The sequence below is a fragment of the Pararge aegeria genome, chromosome 10, assembly GCF_905163445.1.
Source record: "Pararge aegeria chromosome 10, ilParAegt1.1, whole genome shotgun sequence".
In the NCBI taxonomy this organism is placed as follows: Eukaryota; Metazoa; Arthropoda; class Insecta; order Lepidoptera; family Nymphalidae; genus Pararge; species Pararge aegeria.
The window spans coordinates 17,660,848-17,674,591 of NC_053189.1; positions in this window are offsets into that span (position 1 = coordinate 17,660,848).

Consider the following 13,744-nt stretch of genomic DNA (forward strand, 5'->3'; position numbering starts at 1 on the left):
TTTTGATGCGTACATAAGAATTACACGGTAGTGAGATGATGGCGATAACCACATTCGTAAACTTAAAACTAAAGCTACGAGGGTTCCAAACGCGTCCTGGTCTAAGATGAAGCCCACAACAAACTTAGCCGGGTGTTTTTTTTTGTTATCACCATCTCACAATGTCATTTTAAATTATTAGAAGAGCAACCTGGTTAGAGCAATAATTTACACCCAACCTTTTTTGTCGATTACGTAGTCCTTTATACTATAATAGGACTTTTCTATAAGACAGAGATAGAAAAACACAAGACGTCCTGCATTCTGTTGACTGCAATCTCACCCGGGAAGTGATGATGCAATCTAAGATGGTAGCGGGCTAACCTTTAAGGGAGTATGGTAGTCATACCCCTAAACGGTTTCTATGCGACATCGCATCGGAACACTAAATCGCTTAGCGGCACGTCTTTGTATATATTCACCAAAAACCAAGGAGGCAGTTTTACAAAATAGGCATTGGTTGAACATTGCGACATATTCCGTATTACTTGCTAACTAGAGTAGATTTTCGTGTAAAAGTAGGTAGGTTAACCGTTGATTAGGTCGTTTGTAATAGGATCATGTTTACAAAATTGCTATCACCGATCAAGTTGCTTTGCTTCTAATAGGCACCTATGTGTTTCATACATATCATTGTAGTTATATTCTTATATTAGAATAATGGCTTCAAAATAAGTAATTCATTTAAAGGAAATTGTATACAATTTTACAATAAACTACCAGTCTATATCTTGGAGATGTCTCTGAAAAAATTCAAACGTTAGCTTATAGAAAAGTCCTATTATAGTTTTAAGGACAACTTCAACGATAAAAATGCTTAGGTGTAAATTGTTGCTCAAACCAGGTTGCTGCTTTAATAGTTTTAAATGAAAATGTGAGATGGTGATAACAAAAAAAAACCCGCTAAGTTTGTTGTGGGATTCTCCCAAAGGGTTCCAAACGCGCCCTGGTCTAGGGCGCGCTTGGAACCTAGCTTAAGTTTAAAGTTGAAGAATTTAGTTATCGCCATCAACTCACATCTATGTCGTATTTTACATGCCATCTATGTGCCTATTTGAATAAAGAAATATTTGACTTTGACTTTCATTTTCATAAAGTAGTCATTGTTGTGTGTCTCAGAATACCACAGAATAAAGAAGTTTTATTAAGGAAACCTATACAGGTCTCTAATAAACTTGACTTCCGATTGGCGCAGTGGGCAGCGACCCTGCTTTCGTAGTCCAAAGCCGTAGGTTCGATTCGCACAACTGGAAATTGTTTGTGTGATGAACATGAATATTTTTCATGCGGTCTGAATGTTTATATGCGTAGTATAAGTATATATGTATATTCTTCATAAAAATATTCATCACGCATCTTAGTACCCATAACACAAGCTACGCTTACTTTGGGCTAGATGAATGAATGAATGAATGAATACACTTTTATTGTACACCAAGGAAAAAAAGTAGTTACAGAGATATAAAAACATAGCAAGAGAGTACAGTTTGGTGGCCTTATCGCTACATAGCGATTTCTTCCAGACAACCAATGGCGTAAAAGGCAAAAACATAGAAAAGAGGTAGGTGGTGCAATAAATAAGATTAAAAATTATACAAATATATAAATAAATAAAATATATATAGATGTATATTTGTTTGCTTAAAGTTTATTCACAAGCAATACTATGAGACCGAAGTAAACGCACGCGCGGGTAATGCGACGCATAGGATCGTATAATAGCGGATTAAAGTTTGTATGGTTAAAACTTTCTTCTCAGAAATTTTCTGCAATAATATTTAATTCAAATTCAAATTCAATTTCTTTATTTGTAAAAATATATGGTAGGTTCTAAACACTTATATATAGATGATCATTTTGTGTTCCACGCATATTTTGTCGTTCACATCGACGTCCAAATATTGAGGTAAATTAAAAATCATCAATTAAATCAACCAATTAAAAAGCATGTTCTCACTTTCAGAGGTTAAATCTGTATATTTTGTGGTAGCAGGTTGAAAATCTTAATGCACAATGCATAACAGCTTTTTACATAGGTAGCGGTCTTTGAATCTTTATAAAAGATCAATCTTTCTGGATTTCTAATATTTCTAGGGAGTTTGTCGTTCCCTTTTTGTAAATAAGTGTACATTGCATTAAAGAAAAACTGCGAACTCGAAAATTTACATGCATGGCAAAGTTATTACCTCCAAACTTTTAAAAAGGGACTTTCATGAGTCCGTAAAAGATTTACCACAAATTGCTCGTATGCTTTTTTTTTGTGCTGTATAAGCTCTATTAAGATCAGGGGAACAGAATTGTCAGAATAGTTCTCAGTAGAACCTACGTACTAAATATATAAAGCTAAATACTAATAAAATAAAGCAATGCTTCAGACAGACATAATGCAAAGACTATCCCTACTCCATGTTAAAGGGTACAAAGGATTTCACTCATCATGAAACCATCATTTATATTAACATAAAATAAATCATTGACCGACAAACGTCAATCATAAATACTTGTAAAATAAAACGTCAGAAGTGGGATTCGGTAATTAATCTTCGTTTTTGGCCTTAAACAAAGTTAAATAGTACTGTATAAGTAATTAATTAGTGACATTGAATTAGGTCTAGGGTGTCTCTGTACCCTCTAAACACTATTTTTAGGGTTCCCTAAATATTGCAGCGACCCATTCCTAACCAATCCTAACTGGCACGAAGCGTTAACAATTAAAATGCAATTAACAATGAGAGCACAAGCGCCATGACAGTGTTATAGCTGCTATAATTACTTTAATGTAGGTTTTTACACCTCCTTTTTGTTCTCGCTTTTGTCGTCCTAATCCTAAGGTTGCCTGGCAGAGATCGCTTCTAAGCGATAAGGCCGCCTTTTGTATTCCACTCCAGTCTTTGTGTTCCTCTCTATTCGTCCTTTATATTCCTAACTGTGTAGTGGTGTACAAATAAAGAGTTTCCGATCCCCGACTGGGGAAATTTGGGAATTTATAGTTTCAGAATATTCTCTGGTCTGGTTAGGTTAGTATTTTTCGGTCGTGGCTGGCTACCACCCTACCGACAGAACGTGCTACCAGGTCCCGTAGTGAGTGTGGGCTTGCTTATAATCATCTAAGCATCATCAGTCACACCAGGTGAAATTGCAGTCAGGGCTAAAAAGATCTTCTAGCGATAAATCACAGCCACTGTGAGGACCTCCCTGACGCAACGGTGAGCGCTGTGAATTTAAGTAGGCGGTCCCGGTTTCCAATTCCAGCAGAGGCAATTTGGGAATTTATAATTTCTGAATTTCTCTGGTCTGGTGGGAGGCTTTAGAGTTCTCCATAACGTAGTAACTACCTACTACTGAACTTTTGGGCATGCAGGTTTCCTAAAAAAAAGAAAAGTTAGAGACGCGTGCTGGGATTCGAACTCGGCCCCCCGAAGCCGAAGTCCTTACCACTGGACTATCACCGCTTCAATATAGTACTTAAATATAAACTACGGAACACTTAGTTAACAGATAGTAACTTTAAATACAGCAAATCAACATTTATTTTTAAGGAAAACGTTTTCCTTTTAAATCTATTAATAATTAAATAATTAATTTCAACTAAACAAACTAACGGTGTGATATAATTATGGAGCATTGAAGGAAAACGCATTAATGGGGGTTTCAATTAATTTTATAGAAGTAAAATAAAAAAGATTCATTCACTTAAATGAATCAAGAACAAAGTGGCAGTAGGACGTTATTGACGGGAAGAAAATGACTTTTCAAAAATCATGATTGAATTTCAATACTCCTACAATATTATAATACTGCGGTTGGCATAAAGGATTCAGGATTCGAGTCCTTGTTCGAAAATTGTTTTATTGCGTTTTCTGTTAGGACATCTTTAAAGTTAAAGTCCGGCGCCAAAAAAATTGGTATTGGACTCGGAGGATCACAGCAACGACTATTGATCTAGTTCAAAGTGGACGTAAAAATTAAGATATTAAGAAATTTTCCCGCCATGTCAGAGTAATCAAAGACAATGTATGACAGAGTAATAACATAAATAAATAAATAAATAAATAAATATACTACGACAATACACACATCGCCACCTAGCCCCAAAGTAAGCGAAGCTTGTGTTATGGGTACTAAGATGACTGATAAATATTTTTATGAATAATATACATAAATACTTAGAATATACATATAAACACCCAGACACTGAAAAACATTCATGATCATCACACAAACATTTTCCAGTTGTGGGAATCGAACCCGGCCTTGGACTCAGAAAGCAGGGTCGCTGCAAACTGCGCCAATCGGCTGTCAAACAACATGAAAGAAAGAAAGGGAGACAGAGAGAACACACTGGGTGACATGAGTAAAGAGTAAAGTCACATGAGTAGCACATACATGTACTCACGGGCGTGCACTGAGTTATTTACCAGGTTATGCATACAGCAGGAAGATTGCATCAAAAGCCAAAAATCCTCCTTTTATACTAGTTATATACCAATTTTAGGGTAGGCAGTGCTTTTGTGCATGTATGAAGTGCACGCATGTACTTTAGTAAGTAATTCGCAGGGTTGTGTAGGTCAGGGATAAGGTAATTTTGGCCCTGCCAATGCATAAGTTTTTATAAGCGGTGTTAGCGCATTGGGTAGGAGATTGATTTCGTTTGGGGGGCCGAGTTGGAATCCCACATCTTGAACTTTCATAAGCTATGTGTGTTTTAAAAGTAATTAAAATATCATTTGCTTCAATAGTGAAGGAAAACATCGTGAGGAAACCTGCATGCCTGAGAGTTCTACATAATGTTCTCAAAGGTGTGTGGAGTCCACCAATCCGCACTGGGCCAGCGTGGTGAGCTACATACAGCCTTAACCCCTTCTCATTGTGGGAGGAGTCCCGTGCTCTGGATGAATGCATAAGTTTTAACATTTTTGTTACAGCAAGTTTAATATAGAATTATGAGTTTATTTTTTTAAAGCAAGTTCTTGCCGTCTTCTTAGGCTTGTCGTTTAAAAGTGCTCATAATATAAGGCCTACTTGAACTAAATAGTTTTGAATTTGATTTATGGATTTGTTAAATTTAAATTTAAAATTTGAAATTTGAATTCTCAATTTGAATTTTGAATTTTGAGTTGTGTCAATTCTTAACCCAATAAAGAAAATAGCATTGATATTTCACTGGTTTTTTTTCGCAGGTAACTAACTACCACCAAGAAGATGGTGTTTTTCATTTACACGCTTTTTAAGCACTTTTTTTAGAGAACAGCCGTAAGCCTTCCGCCATTGTTATTTATTACTAGGGCCCAGCTATCTGACGTCCAAAAAGAATACCGTTAGGTTAGTCAATCGACATTAACCCTACGTCTACGTCTGTGATGTGACTGATGTTTTGATTACATGAAGAAATAAGTGCCAAAATTTCGCCGACTACTTTTAGGTAAAATAACGAGTAGAATTTTTTTAACTTAGCGAACAAATTTGTCAAAACTGTTGCGCAATACGGCAAAGTACACCGGTGTGCGCTAAAAATACCGTTTATTTAAATAAAAAAAATACCAAAGCAATAAATAAATTGTTGTTGTAAAGTTAGTGCAAACTTTTTTTTACTAATTTAATGGTGCAAAAAGGTTTTTTTAAATTCAGTTTTATTTCGTATCACTAAAGGTACAGTCTGCCGTAAGCACTGCATCGGTAATGTTAAGCTCGAAAAATAAAATCCAGGTATTGAATACTGTTTATAAATACCTTCACGGAAGAGTACAATAATTACCTAGGTACCTAAATATAAAGCGTATAATATTTTTTTATAATTTTTTGAATCTGCGAAACTTCATCGAATCCGACCTTCATTGCATCCAAAATGAAAAACATTCGTCTCATTTTTTGATTGCGTATTTTCGACTCTCACATCCGCCATATTGGATTTTTGATTCATTGTTTACTTACGTCATACCTCCCTATTCATGTGAAGTCATGAAACGCTAAGTAAAAGATGAAATTGGCTTATGGATTTAACCTAGCCAAAAATTATTGACTAGTTTAGGTACTAAATTCCTACCTAATTAGGTTTAAGTGAAAATTTGAGATGGCGATAACCAAAAGAATTAAAAATGACTGATTATAACAGGAAGACGTATTTGGTAAGGTTGCTAAAGTTTTTCAAAATAATCGTGACACACAGCAGAAGGTAGCAAAAAATTCGGCTTCGGCTCAGGACCTACAAAATATTGAAATACGTAAAAGCTACAAAAGCATAACAATTTCTTTTTATTATCCCAGTGGGTAGGACTTCATCTTCACTTTCCGGGGCTGAGTTCGAATCCCAGCACGCACCTCTAACTTTTCTAAGTTATGCGCGTTTTAGCAATTAAAATATCACGTGGGAAGGTGAACGAAAACATCTTAAGGAAACCTGCATGCCCGAGAGTTCTCCATAATGTTTTAAAAGGTGTGTGGAGTCCATCAATCCGCACTAGGCCAGCGTGGTGGACTACAAAATTGCCACAAATGCCTAACTAGACCTTACACTTGAACTCGCACTTCGTATCTAACTATAGCGATCGTGACTTTACCGTGATAACCTCGATTACGTGTGTGGACACATAATATCTTTATCTATACAAATAAATAAAATTCATGTTTGCGTTTGGAATGTTTTAATACAGCTTTTTACTAAATGCTTAGGGAAGTATTATTTCATCATCATTTTAAATCCATTACCAGTCCACTTGTCTCAGAATAAAAAGGCCGAACCCCATTACGCTGGTCAAATACGGATTGATAGATTTCACACGCCCCACTCAAAAATTTCCAGGTGCAGGTTTTCACAATATAATAATAAATATATTACGCCAATACACACATCGCCATCTAGTCCCAAAGTAAGCGTAGCTTGTGTTATGGGTACTAAGATAACTGATGAATAATTTTTATGAACAATATTCATAAATACTTATAATATATAGATAAATACCCAGACACTGAAAACATTCATGTTCATCACACAAATATTGTCCAGTTGTGGCAATCGAACCCACGGCATTGGACTCTGAAAGCGATCGCTGCCCACTGCGCCAATCGGCCGTCATATGTTTATGAAGTTTCGCGCAATATAGCTAGTATCGTAGATATGTACCTATATAGGACACTTTTTATCCCGGAAATACCTGGCCTAACTTTTCTGCAGAGTTTAATTCAGGCCAGACCCTAATGACAAAAATGACAAAAATCAAAAAAAAAAATACTGTCAAGATAAGCAAATATGTACAAACTACGATCTTAAATCGACTTTTTATATTATTTATCTTAATTAGAAAAACCCCAATCAAATCAATATAGTGTGCATTATTATATCTACTAGTCAAATCTTTTCATTTGACACCCATATTGAAGTAGTTGTGAAAAAAAAGATTTTTCGCCATTTTGTGATGGCGGCCATCTTGGATTTTAAATTAATCACAGTTTATAGTATTCTACCAGTCAAGCCTATTCATTTGATATCCTTATTGAGGAAGTTGTGGAAAAATAGGTAATCCGATTTTTTTTTGCGGCAGTCACCTTCCACCTAGCCAAGAACACTCCTGACTTATTCACCCTCCAAACAAAAAAAAACAAATCATCCGTTCGGGAGCTTAGATGCAACAGACAGACACACGTAAACTTATAGCATCCTGTCGTTTTTGCGTCTGGGAAAACAACATTGCTACCTAGGCTACACATTTGTGATCTTGGCGAATTTTACATGTGATAGTAGCGTAATTGTAGTGAAATAAAAAAAAGTAATAATTACCCAGAATTATTTATGTTGTACTAAAAGGGTATAAGTATGATATTTTGAAAAGTACTCTTAAGTGTTTTTAAAGTTAATGCACAATATGGAAAGAGCTATATCCAAAAGCTAACCATTCTCTACCCGACCTTGGAGCATACTTACGTAATACTCATGGTATTAGCCAAAAAATGAAAAGAAAACATAAGGGACTACTAATTAATTAGTATTACAAGTAATTTTTATTCATCGATTAATAACCCCTGCACGGCTAGCATGTGCAGGAGACAATTATATCCCCGGGGGAAAGGATATAAATTTATCTTCTCCCACAGCTTTATCAACTACCAGAGCACTGGCTCACAAGTGTGTTAATAAACGGGGATGAAATTCTTCTATTCCATGTTCCAGTGATTTAGCAAGTGGGCATGGTAATTATATCCCTTGTCAGGGGATAAAATCGGGGGATATAATTTTAATATCCCGCCCGTGCTAGCCCTGCAGGGGAAATATGTGAAATAATAAACAGGGATAAACTTCTCCTATTCCATGTTCCCGTGCTTTAACAGCACGGCTAGCATGGACAGGAAACAATTATATCCCCGGGGAAAGGATAAAAATGTATCTCCTCCCGCAGCTTTATCAACTCTCAGAGCATTGGCGCACAAGTGGAAATAATATCCAAACAATATATGTGTAATAATAAACGGGATTAAACTTCTTCTATTCTTGTCTTCTCTACTGCATGTGCTAGCCCTGCTGACAGGGGATACAATTAACGTGTCCACCTAAAGCACGGAAACAGGGAATAGGAGAAGTTTAACCCCGTTTATTATTACACATATACATTTGGACATTATTTCCTCTTGTACGCCAGTGCTCTGAGAATTAAATAAATAAATTCCACCCTCATCATCTGGATGCCTGGTATTCTCCTACTGTTCGAAATACCAGATCATTTCTACCGCGCACTTGCAAATTATGGAACAATCTCCCATTTGATATGTTACTGGATGGACAATGTGGTTGGAGATAGAGGACAGAACTCCTCAGCTGATGTCCTCAGCAATCCCCTCATTTAAGGTTAAGCGATACTGAATACATAATTGCTGCTACATTTATATGGACTTCAGTGCTAGGACTAACACCCAGACACTGAATAACATAAATGTTCATCAAAGAAACACTTTCCAGTTGTGGGAATCGAACCCACGCCCTTGGTCTCAGAAAGCAGGGTCGCTGCGCACACCGCCAATCGGCCGTCTGTACGTCGCCAATGGGTATTTCCTAGGCGGCATATGAAAGCATTCAATTTATCTAAGAATTCAGACCGGATGGCGACCGATAGCAACTCCATGGGTAGTCAATCAATTAAGAACAAGGAAGTTGCTATTGGATAATAAGCTACTTTCTTCGTTTCCTTCGTTGAGTTCCTTTACCGTACACCATCCGTCAAATTGTTGGCATAGAATTAAAAACATACAGAACCCTTATCAGCCATTATTGCATGAAGTGCATTGTGTCCTAAAACAGTGAAAACGCCCCGCGCTGGTCAACACACCTGCGGAATGTTGCTAGCTCATAAACTTTTTCTCATTTTCACATTTCATGGTAAACATTGGAACATTTGAGGTAAAATTATTACTCTGAACTGCTAACTCGAATGAAGTGACAAACCGCATGTTCGAGAAACACTACGGCATAAAAACTGTAAATAAAATAATTTAATTTATGTACATCTCATAGTGTTTGTTCTTTAACAACTTGCTGAAAGTTTTTATGGGATAATTTAACTTATTATCAATAACGACTTTTTCCACGTAGGTACAAATACAATAACAATAAGTATTTTACTTGGACACAGTAGAGTAGAAGCTATTTAATAAATTAAATTATCTATCTATTTAATTTAATCGTCACTTTACTCTACAAAATAGTTTTAACGCTAATTACATGGATACAATAACAAACTATATTTAAATACAATAATATTTAATAATTATTGTCATAAACGGCTTCGTTGGAGTTGGACTTAGCTTGTCCGACTAGGTGCTGGGTTCGATTCTCGGGTCAACAGTTCTTAGTTAGGATCTTTTGTTAAGAAATTCCCACTACCAGACCCAAGTTATGTTAGAGAGCACTTTAAATCATTGGTCATGGTAATTATACTAAACTTATGATGATAATCCTTAAAGCCCGACCAACCGCAGTGGCACAGCCTGGTGGGTCTTTGCTCTAAATAACTATCTTCTACGAGAATGAGGTCTGTGCGGAGCAGTTGGATGAAGGAAGGAGCTGAGGATGATGATAATAAAATCCTATAGCTGAAAATGTTTCGCCCGACTCGGGGATCGAACCTAGGATCTAATGACTAGATCTAGCCAGCGTCTTCTCGGTAGAATCTGCATTTCGAACCGTTAGTAGAGACACTACAAATAGACTCGAAATTTCAAAAGTCATCCTTGAAATTAAAGCCTGAAATTATGAAAGCAGTAACAATAACGCTTCACTAGTCTTTGAATAATAAATATTCAAGTAGTGTTTAGTCAACTTCGCATTTTAGTAACTGTTTGATTCTAAATCTCTAGATTTTGTGTTGTCGATTACTTCCATATTTTGTTTTAAAGCATAGTTTATTTTTCTTAGCTTTCGCTAAAGCCAACAAAAATTTTTTAACGCCTGATGTAAAAAAAAGCAAAGTTGATAAAACGCAAATATGCAGTAGTATTTTTTTTATTGCTTTACACGATTTTCCTTTAACTGCAATCCCAGCTAAACGAAGGTCCAGTCTAGGATGGAAGCGGGCTAACTTAGGGGTATGGACGTTATAATATGAGACCCGTAACTCTTCTTAAGTGGCTTCAACGCGACATCGTACCGGTACTCTTAATCGATTGGCGGCACGTCTTAGTCGGTAGAGTGGTAACTCCTCACCTCCTTTCTACCAGAACAAAAGAAAATACAAATTAAAATTCCCAATTACTTCTGCCTGTGATCAACCTAGTTTCCCACAGGATATAAGAACACAGCGCCACCACTGCGCAAAGAAGGTCGACAAAGTTATTAAATAAATAAATATACTATAAATATATCTTTATATATATATTTCTTGTGTGCGTGTGTATGTCACTGACCTCCTCCTAAACGGCTGGACCGATTTGAATGAATTTTTTGGTATGCGTTTGGATGGTTTAGATTCACAAATCAGCCCCACAGATGGCGCTGGGGTCCGCTTGTATACATATATATATAATAAGTTACGGAAAATACACACATCGCCATCTAGCCCCAAAGTAGGCGTAGCATAATTAATGTCGTATTTCCACCTCGGTGGGGGTCGACCAACGCTTCGCTTACTAGTGTGGGGCTGCCAATCCAGCACCTTGGAACCCCAACGTACATCCTTTCAAAGTTTCACTGGCAACAGCCAACACGCACTGTTCGAAGACTTTGGGCGTGCGCTGTGTGTTGCCAGGTCAATTCGTCGGGAATCTCTGCCGGAGATTCTTAACACCCCTTGCCCCGCCGTTACCATAACCGCTGCTAGAGCCAGGAATAGCGGGGCCGCCGGGAACTAGGTGTTGTGGTTTATTTCTCCTTCCCATTAAAGTTATGCCCGATAATGATCAGGCTAGACTTATCGCACCGGCGTCGCTGCTACCCGATACCGGTCTGTGCCATTTGTTCAGCCTAGCCAATTCGAATTGGTTATACCGCCAATTGTCGGTGGCCAGCAAAGTGCACCACGGGCAGGTGAGGTTGGCAATTTGGGTGTCTGACTGGTACTGGTCCCATTTACACCCCTATCTTATATACAAAGTGCAAATGAAAACCGAAACAAGACCACATTTCGTCTGAGTTCTGTGATGCCGAAACGCTAATAGTGTTTGAGTGAAGCACAGCTCTAGTTATTAACATGTACATCACATGTAAAATTAAAATCAAGGTAGGTAGGTACTATGGTAGGTTTATCTTCGATAGGGTTGTCATAAGTCTTTTGATTTAATATTTTTACAGGGTGAATCCTTATGTAATACTAGCGTATCCAGCCCGCTTCGCCGGGCTAGATTTTGCTTTATTTTATTTAAACAATAAACTTACATAATTTTTAATTTAAGTCTCATAATATACTAAATCATTCATTCTCTTTTATTCTCTTCTCGAGCGGGTGAAGATCATTATCTACACCCATGTACACTCAACAATAGAATATCATCATAGTAAATAAAAGCTGTATTTGACAGTTTGACAGTTCAAAAATAGGAGTGCTCCGATCGTCACCAAACTTTACAGGATTACTCGCCAGGTCAATCCGGAGATTCCCTGAAAGTTTCATTGAATTCGGTCCAGCCGTTTCGGAGCCTGTACGGAACATAGGTACCCACACACTTTCTCTTTTATATATATAGATACTAATGCACCCTTCGACAGTATTTCGTAATTCGGTTACACGTTGTAAAGCGAGATACTTATGTATCTACATTGTATATCTACCTACTTTTAAACACGCGAAAATTGTTTGACGTAATAACTCTTGCGATTGTTTGTTTATTATTATATTTTTAGTATATTAAAACTATGAAGAGACGTTCAATCAAAAACTTCGAGATAAGATTTTTCCGACTCCGTGGTCATTGCAACATGATAACTACTGTAGTTTTTATATTCTTATATAATTTGGCGCTCGACTCAGATATAACCAGTACCTATCCTTTTTAGGTATGGTACAGCATGGTGGGCTTAACCTCCTCATTATTTATGAGGAAGGAGTCCTTTGCCCAACCGTGGGACATAAATAGGCTTAGAATAGGTGACACGCATTTATGAAGAAACTAGCGTAGTTTTTCTGTTCGTTGTGACTTTACCATTAAAATGTTTAAATGTTAATTATACGGACGGCCTAGTTTTTACACCCATCCATTTACCGACTTAGATGAACGTTGCTTACCGTAATCAATTTATACATTTGCGTAGTCTCAAACATACCACATTACCCTCAATCTGTGTTCTTATCCAGTTATTTCATTGAGGTTACATACTATTATTAACAGCTAAAAGTGTTAACAGATGAATGGTAGCTTGCAGATTGCTGGGTGAGGAGCGTAGCTGGTATATCTCTTCCCAAAGGTGTCGTACGAGGTGACTTAGGGAATATAACGATAAACGAGCAGCAGCGGCGTCAATGCTACTTCTACAATCTAATGCGATCACCAACCCCTTGGTTGACCTAGCGTGGTGATTTTGGGCAAACCCTTCCATTAGGAATGGCCTAAAGCTACTCTTGACATCCTCCTAAGCAGTGCTATCAAATCACGTACGTAAGTATAACAATGATGTTTAGCGGCAGAAATAAGCATGGTATGCATTTTTGGTATTGATATATTTCCGTAAAACCAAGAAAACTCAACTAAACAATTACAACAAAAAAAAAATGTTTGAGAACAATAATTAAAATTTAAAATTATAAGTGCCCCAATTCAAATTAATTAAAACCAAGACTTCCTATACTTGCTAGATTTTAAGACTGTGATATGCCTCGACAGTTTAGTCGTTAGCAAAGTTAAACTACGGAACGCGATCCGAGCCGGGTCGATTCCCGAGTCGGACCTAGAAGTTAGCTAGTTGCTAGCTTTTATTGGATGTTGTGTGTGTGTGTTGTGCCGTTGTGAGGCAGCCCAGCAGGATATCAATAGGCTGACGATGATGATCATGATCTTGGTGACCAAGCCAAGCCGTAGTCTTGGATGACGTCAGCTCTCCCGTCAAGAATCGCCGACACGTCTGTCAGAGCTCTTAAGATATTATTAGATACACACAATCGCGTGTATAAAAAAAATAGCACCAAATAGGTCATTCTAAAATCTCGCTATTTACGATCTGGCCCTTGCCAACGGTGTGAACTTCGCGCGGAGCCATCTTGAACTTTTGTAATGACGTTATAATGTTTTTGTG